Raw genomic sequence first — 9,129 nt, forward strand, 5'->3', positions numbered from 1 at the left:
CGACCTTGACTCTTCTGAATTTTCCACCATCTGGCTAAGACTTCATTGTCATTCTATTACTAAATACATCTGTGCTGCTTATCTCTCACCTAACTCTACTAACTATGTAAAATTCTTTGACTATTTGAACTCTAAAGTGGAGCACATCCTGACTCACTCTCCCTTCGCTGAAATCTCCATCTTGGGAGATTTCAGTGTTCACCACCAGCTTTGGCTTTCATCCTCTTTCACTGACCAGCCTGGTGAACAAGCCTACAACTTTGCTCTCCTCAACGATCTAGAGCAGTTGGCTCAGCATCCTACACGTATACCCGACCGTCTTGGAGACAGGCCCAACGTTCTAGACCTCTTCCTTACCTCTAATCATTTTGCTTACTCTCTCAAACTGTTCTCTCCATTGGGGTCCTCCGATCACAACCTTATTTCTGAATTCTGTCCTATCGCTCCTGTTCATCCTCTGGACCCACTGAAGAGGCGATGCTTCTGGCATTTTGCCTCAGCTCGATGGGACGACCTGAGGATGTACTTTTCCGATTTCCCGTGGAATGATTACTGCTTCCAGGAGAGAGACCCCTCTGTCTGTGCCCGGCGCATCACAGAGGTGATGGTCTCTGGAATGGAGGCATACATTCCATGTTCTTTCTCTACTCCTCATGCTAAAAAGCCTTGGTTTAATCATGTTTTTCTCGTGCTATTAAAAACAGAGAGGCAGTTCACAAATGGTTCCAGAGCCTTCGCACTCCTACTAATCATAAACTTGACATTTCAGCCCGGAATCGTGCTAAATCTATTCTCCGACGTACCAAAACCTGTTTCATCAACAGAAAATGTCAACACCTTGTTTTTTCTAATTCTTCCCGTGACTTCTGGCAAAGAGCCAAAATAAATCTCCACCAATTTCACTTCTTCCTCTTTCCCTCCTCTCCTTAATCTTGACGGGAGCACTGCCGTCTCATCTATCTCTAAGGCTGAACTCTTCGCTCAAACTTTTTGTAAGAACTCCACCCTGGACGATTCTGGGGATATTCCTACTACTCATATCCCCTCTGATTCCTTTATGCCAGCTATTAAGATTTTTCATAATGATGTTTTCTATGCCCTCTCTGGCCTCAACTCTCAGAAGGCTTATGGACCTGCTGGAGTGCCTCCTATTGTCCTTAAAAACTGTGCTTCCGTGCTGACACCCAGCCTGGTCAAACTCTTTCGTCTCTGCCTATCAACATCTATCTTTCCTTCTTGCTGGAATTATGCCTTTGTACAGCTTGTGCCTAAGAAGGGTGACCGTTCCAATCCTTCAAACTACCGCCCTATAGCTTTACTTTCCTGTCTATCTAAAGCTTTTGAATCAATCCTTAACAGGAAGATTCAAAAGCACCTTTCCACTTGTAACCTTCTATCTGATCGCCAGTATGGATTCCGCAAGGGGCATTCTACTGGCGATCTTCTTGCTCTCTTAACTGACTCTTGGTCATCCTCTCTTAGCCGATTCGGTGAAACTTTCTCAGTTGCGCTAGACATGTCGAAAGCCTTCGATAGAGTCTGGCACAAGTGTTTGCTTTCTAAAATGCCCTCTTTCGGATTCTATCCCTCTCTCTGTTCCTTTACTTCCAGTTTCCTTTCCGGCCGTTCTATCTCTGCGGTGGTAGACAGTCACTGTTCTTCCCCTAAACCTATCAACAGTGGTGTTCCACAGGGCTCTGTCCTATCAGTTACTCTCTTCCTGTTATTCATCAATGATCTTCTCCCCATAACAAACTGTCCTGTCCACTCATACGCCGACGACTCCACTCTGCATTATTCAACTTCTTTCAATAGAAGACCATCACAACAGGAAGTACACGACTCCAGACTGGAGGCTGCAGAACGCTTAACCTCAGACCTTGCTATCATTTCCGACTGGGGTAGAAGGAACCTCGTGTCCTTCAATGCCTCATAAACTCAATTTCTCCATCTATCAACTCGACACAATCTTCCAAACACCTATCCCCTATTCTTCGACAACACTCAGCTGTCACCTTCTTCAACACTAGATATCCTCGGTCTATACTTAACTCAAAATCTCATCTGGAAACTTCATATCTCCTCTCTCGTTAAATCAGCTTCCTCGAGGTTGGGCGTTCTGTATCGTCTCCGCCAGTTCTTCTCCCCCGCAGAGTTGCTATCCATATACAGGGGCCTTGTCCGCCCTCGTATGGAGTATGCATCTCACGTGTGGGGGGGCTCCACTCACATAGCTCTTCTGGACAGAGTGGAGTCTAAGGCTCTTCGTCTCATCAGCTCTCCTCCAACTGATAGTCTTCTACCTCTGAAATTCCGTCGCGATGTTCCCTTTCTTTATATATTCTATCGCTATTTTCACGCTGACTGCTCTTCTGAACTTGCTAACTGCGTGCCTCCCCCCCTCCCGCGGCCCCGCTGCACACGACTTTGTACTCATGCTCATCCCTATACTGTCCAAACCCCTTATGCAAGAGTTAACCAGCATCTTCACTCTTTCATCCCTCACGCTGGTAAACTCTGGAACAATCTTCCTTCATCTGTATTTCCTCCTGCCTACGACTTGAACTCTTTCGAGAGGAGGGTATCAGGACACCTCTCCTCCCGAAACTGACCTCTCTTTCGGCCACCTCTTTTGATTTTTTTTTTTTTTTAGGAGCAGCGAGTAGTGGGCTTTTTTTATTATTGTTTCCTTTTTTTGTGCCCTTGAGCTGTCTCCTTTGTTGTAAAAAAAAAATTACCTTGGTCTGTAATGTCAGTCCAGTCCAGTACTAAGCGTGGGATTGCCTTTGTAACGGCTCCCACTTATGTTCTTCTTCTTCTTCTTGATTGGCGTTGTTGAGTCTTTTAGTTTTGGTGAATTTGCTTTTTTCTTCTGATCCAGATTTTTGTGATATATTTTTTCTGTCTTAAATTTCTTCCAGTGATAATGGTTGGGACACTAATATATTGGATATTCGGTAATCTCTGCTTCGGTTTTCTGTGTTCTGTATAAAGTTTTGTTTTTGTTTTATTTCTTCATATTCTTCAGTCCAGCAGAAAATGTTCTAAAGTTTCCATTTCTGCACCACAACACGGACACTCCTCACTTTTCCTCTGAAACCTGTTCTCCAGTTTAACGTTAGGGTAATAGTTCTTCCTCTTAATATTAATTTTGTTCCCAGTGTGTTGTCTGCCCAAGTTTCTTCTTTTAGATTCTTTTTGTATAATTCATATATCCTTATTATTGACTTTGTCTATTTCGTTTTCCCATTTCGTGGAGTCCCATGTCCTTACTTTTTCTATTATGTTATCTTTAGTCAGACTATCAAGCTGTGTTATAGTTATATTTAGTTAATTCATATATTTCTTTAAGGTTCTAGTCCACTTTGTGTTAGTGTTTTACTATTTCTCTAAGGAATATATTTCCGGCCAAGTTGTTTCTATCTTCTTTCAGCAAGTGCTTAGCAAATAGTAATTTAATTTTTATGTCTCTGGCATAGCAAGATGAGGCACCAGTATCCCTTCTCAGGGCACTGTTGGCGGCATAGGTTGGGACTTGTAATATTGCCCTGAAGACGGAGTTTTCTATTCCTTGTAGTTAGTTTAGTAATCTCTCCTTCAGCGAATTCCATAATTTCAGCTGAAAAGAGTACTGCTGACAGTGCCATTCCCTTCCAGTAAGTTTTGCCAATTAGTAATCTATTACAGAATCTTGCAATTACACTGCATGTAATGTTAGCTAACTCACTAGCTTTGCTGAGTCTTTGTTTTTTTAAGTCCTTGAAGCAGTTTTTGTTGTTAGTTATTTTAACTCCTAGATATGTTACACTTTGAGTTACTACAATGTTTTCAATACTAATTTCTTGTTCTCTTTTGTTATATCACTGTTCTTCCACTAAACCTATCAACAGTGGTGTTCCACAGGGCTCTGTCCTATCACCCACTCTCTTCCGGTTATTCATCAGTGATCTTCTTCCCATAACAAACTGTCCTATCCACTCGTACGCTCATGACTCCACTCAGCATTATTCAACTTCTTTCAACAGAAGACCCTCTCAACAGGAATTACAAGACTCCAGACTGGAGGCTGCTGAACGTTTAACCTCAGACCTTGCTAGTATTTCCGATTGGGGTAAAAGGAACCTTGTGTCCTTCAGTGCCTAAAAAAAACAGTTTCTCCACCTATCAACTCGACACAATCTTCCAAACACCTATCCCCTATTGTTCGATAACACCCAGCTGTCACCTTCTTCAACACTAAGTATCCTCGGTCTATCCTTAGCTCAAAATCCCAACTGGAAACTTCACATCTCCTCTCTAACTAAATCAGCTTCCTCGTGGTTGGGCGTTCTGTATCGTCTCCGCCAGTTCTTCTCCCCCGCACAGATGCTTTCCATATATAGGGGCCTTGTCCGCCCTCGTATGGAGTATGCATCTCACGTGTCGGGGGGCTCCACTCACACAGCTCTTCTGGACAGAGTGGAGTCTAAGGCTCTTCATCTTATCAGCTCTCCTCCTCTTACTGACAGTCTTCTACCTCTTAAATTCCGCCGCCATGTTGCTTCTCTTTATATCTTCTATCGATATTTTCATGCTGACTGCTCTTCTGAACTTGCTAACTGCAACCTCTCCCCCTCCCACGGCCCCGCTGCACACGACTTTCTACTCATGCTCATCCCTATGTTGTCCAAAAGGTCAAATCTCTTATGCAAGAGTTAACCAGCATCTCCATTCTTTCATCCCCTTCACTGGTAAACTCTGAAACAGTCTTCTTTCGTCTGTATTTCCTCCTGCCTATGACTTGACCTCATTCAAGAAGAGTGTATCAAGACACCTCTCCACCCAAAATTGACCTCTCTTTTGGCCACTCTGTACTTTTTACTTTTGTGGGAGCGGCGAGTAGCGGGCTATTTTTTGTACTCTTTTTGTTGCCCTTGAGCCGCATCCTTTGATATATATATATATATATATATATATATATATATATATATATATATATATATATATATATATATATATATATATATATATATATATATATATATATATATATATATATATATATATTGCTTTTTTTATTATCAATCCATATCTTTCTGCTATTTGCTGCATATATTTAATACTTTCTGCTGCTTCTTCTATTGAGTGTATAGTAGCAAGCTGTCATCTGCATAATATAAAATGGGTATTTTGAAGTGTTCATTTTTAAAGCCTATGTCCATCATTTCTAGCTTTGTAATTATTTCATAGGTCAAAATTGTGAACAGGAATGTCGGGGTATTGCATCCTTGCCCTATACCATTTGTTATATTTATTGTTGTCTGTTTAGTTCCACTTAGAAATATATTAGTGAGGTCATCTGTATATATGTTTGCTACAAGATTAATAATTTTGGGGTGGACTTTGTAATTCATCACTGCCTCCTAGCGGGGAGGCGGTGGCTGAGTGGGTAGCATGACGGCCCCGCGTTCAGGAGCTCCAGGAGGGACGCGGGTTCGAATCCTGGCCGCCGCACAGCTGAGGATTTCAGTCACCGCCGAGTGGCCTAAGACTACCCACATGCTGCCCTGAAGACCACCCATCAACCTGGGCTCTAGACAACCTCTCCAAAGAGAGGCTCAAAGATGAGTTGTGGGGGGCAGCATGAGCCAACACAATATGGCGCCACTATAAACACTCGCCTGCGCCAGAAAGGGCTGGGCCGACCATCAGGCCCCATCGGGAAGAAGCCTACTGGCTCAATAGGCTGCGACGTAAAAAAAAAAAAAAAAGTGTTTTTCTGTCTATTAAATCAAAGTTATTTTTTTAAATCAAGTGAGGTCACAATCAGCTCTTTTTTCATTTTGTAACTTTGATTAATGCAGTATTTTAGTATGTATAAATTGTCTGTAATTCTTCTGTCTTCTGTGAAGCCTGATTGCAAGTCGCTAATGTGGTCTGTGTCTTTCAGGTGTTTTTCCAACTTTTGTCTGAGGATTCCCATAAAAATTTTGTATGAAGTGTTTGTTAAGGCTATGGGCCTTAGGTCAGCTGTTGCGGGTTTGGATTAATAGTGTTAGATGTTTTCCAATTATCACTTATCTCTCTCCTTCATCTATAATTATATTATTGGAACAGTTTGTAAAGTGTGTCACATATAGGTCACTGCTTTCTAGAATTTTGTAGAGGTCTGTTTTTTAGGCCGTCTGGTCCAGGAGCTTTTTTCTTATTTAGTTTTACATAGCTGTCGTTTGACTTCTTCTTTTGATATATAGATGTCTGTCTCCTTCATAGGCGGTGTGTATATTTCTTCGCACTGTACGGCCATGTCTAATTGTTCCCTTTACTTCATATCCACTTTCCACTCTGTGCACTCATCTCCAATTTTTTACTTTATTGTAATCATTTATTCCGTTTTGTAACACTACCAGCTTGTGGTAGCTTCCATGCCTCTTCAATCTTGTTTTCTATGGCTCTGTACACAGTTTTCCAAAAGTTTTCTAATTGTTTTCGTTGTTCAGATATATCCAGTTTTCTTCCGTCAGGATCATTTAACAATATATCCTTTTTTTACAATGGTTTCTCCTTTTAGTTTCTTTATGTTATCCCATATCATGGTTGTTTTGTTTTGTCCATTCCTGATCTCATTTGTACTTTTCTTTTCATTTACTGATATTGCATTCCGCACCATATGCTTAACTTTAGTTTTTTTGTGTTTCGTACGAGTTGTTGTATCTCTTTCTCCTCAGTGTTTTGTGTTTTTCTTGCTTGTTTATTATAAGTCCTTCTTTTACTTACTTCGCTATTCATTTCTTGTATTATCCAGACTGGTTATATATCTTTTGTGTTTTATTTTTTTCTTCTTTGTATCTGTCTGTCCAAAAAATTATTGGATGCTTCCTTCATGAGATTTTTTAATAAATTAGTTAGGCAGAAGCGCTTGTTTCTGAAACCATGCTGGGTGTCGGAAATTATATTATTGGCTTCTAGAAACTGAACAAGTTTGTCTCTAATAATCTTCTCGAGTATTTTGCCTGCCAGTGTTGTCAGACTTATGGGCCTGTAGTTTAATGCAACGCTTTTGTCTCCTTTTTTGAAAATCGGGGTGACGTTCGCTATCTTAAAGTCTTCTGGGACCTTGTTCAGTTGTACTGACCGGTTGAATATGTTAGTGAGTGGCTGAAGTATTTGCTGTTTAAGTTCTTTTAATAACCGCGGGGACAAACCGTCGGGTCCCGTTGACTTGTTCGTGTCGAGTTTGTCCAAGTACTCTTTCAATTCTCAATCGCATATTGTGTCAGTTTCTAGGGGCGTGATCTCCCTCGGAGGGTCAGAGCCCTCGGGAATGGTTTCGATGTCCTCGACTGTGAATACGGATGCGAAGTTACTGTTGAGGATTTTGGCCATGTGGTCACTGTCTTGAGTTAGAGATCCGGTATCATCTGCTAGCAGCTAGGGGACCAATATTGGATTTAACTTTCTTTTTTGTCCTGATGTAAATGAAATTTTTTTTGGAGTTGGTCTTGATGTCGCCGCTATTTGTTTTTCGTAGTTGCGTTTACTACTCCGGATAAGGGTGCGACAAGCTCTGAGGCTGGTGTGGTATTGAGCTCGGGTTTCGGCCGTGTCATTTTCCTTCATTAAGTTATAATTCCTTTTTTCCAAGTTAACTGCCCTTTTTATTTCTTTGGTCATCGACGGTGGATTCACGGTGTCATTTACTCGCCTGGATTTCGTAAGCACTGTTGCCTTCTCTACCTCCAAAAGCTTATCTTTGAAGATGTTCCACGCGTTGTCGATTATATTGTCGATGAAGTAAGTTGATCCCAGATCGCAGAGGGAAGCAACTCACGGGCCAAGTTAAAATTTGCTTTTTTTGTAATCTGGTATCACTGAAGGATTATCTACGAGTTTGTGGCCAATGTTGACATAAAAACGGATTAAGTGGTGATCGCAACCACTAAGTTTCTCACCAACTACAGAGTAGCGAATGAGGTCGGGGTCGCTTACTAATGCCAGATCCAGCAGATTGTTTTATCTCGTTGGTTGACTTACAACTTGCCTAAGGAACGAATCCTCCACCATTTCTATGAGCCTGCTACCCTCTTGATCTCCAGTCAACAAGCCCCAGTCAACGTTAGGACAGTTAAAATCGCCTATTATTATTGCTTCTTTGCTTTGTGTTAGAGAGTGAATCTCTTCGTACAGGGCAATGTCGTCGGCTGCCTGTTGATTGGGGGGCCTGTATACGGTTGCAAGTGTTAGTTTCTTATTATTCGTGCTTATTTCCACATAAACGGAATCATATTTCTCTGCGTCCTGTTTGTCTATTTTTACGGCAGACAGCGAACTTTTCACGTAGCATATTACGCCACCTCCTTTTTTGTACGTTCGGCTTTTGTGAAAGCTTTCATAACCTGGGAACGACAGTTCAGATACTAAGTGTGCAGAATTGGCCCAAGTCTCTGTTGCAATATACGCACTAATTTCGGCCCTTTTGGGTATCAAGCTACGTGCATTTGTGTACAGAACAGAAGTATGAGTCCTGTTTTTTCACCTCGAGTTACAGTGACTTGGTTATTGAGCGCGTTGTTGGTTGCATTGTTTCTCACAGTCTGTATTACGGGTATTACGGGTAGGCTGATCAAGTGCTTCCTTTGCCCCGCCGTCGCTTGCAGTTTTTTGAAAGACTTTTTGAAAAACTTTCAATTGCACCGTTCAGCAACCTTCCAAGACGAGGAGGAGGTGAAGGGAGATGTGATGGAGGTGAAAGAGAAATGGAAATTGGTCACTGTTTGTCTTTCTCTTTTTCTTCCTGTTTCGGAATGCGAGGGAGAGGAGGAGGGGAGGGGGAGAGGAGAGAAGGGAGGGGAGGGATGGGGGAGGGGGGGATCAGTGCGAGCTGCGTGGGGAGGGAGGGAGGGAGGCAGGGAGGGAGGGGAAAGATTAAAGGTTGGGGTGGGAAAGGAAGATAAGGGATGGGTGATTACTTCTGTGGGGAGGAAATGGGGAGGAGGGGAGGGGCGTTGAAAGCTTGTATCAAAATATGAAGGAAGAAGATTGGGAGGACAGAAGATGATGGGGAAAGGGGGATACTTTGTGCATTACTGTGAGGGGAGAGGGTGGGGAGTGAAGAGGGGGAGACTGCGTACTTTTTTATTGTATACTTCG

This window comes from Eriocheir sinensis, chromosome 13 (genome assembly GCF_024679095.1).
Source record: "Eriocheir sinensis breed Jianghai 21 chromosome 13, ASM2467909v1, whole genome shotgun sequence".
Taxonomy (NCBI): domain Eukaryota; kingdom Metazoa; phylum Arthropoda; class Malacostraca; order Decapoda; family Varunidae; genus Eriocheir; species Eriocheir sinensis.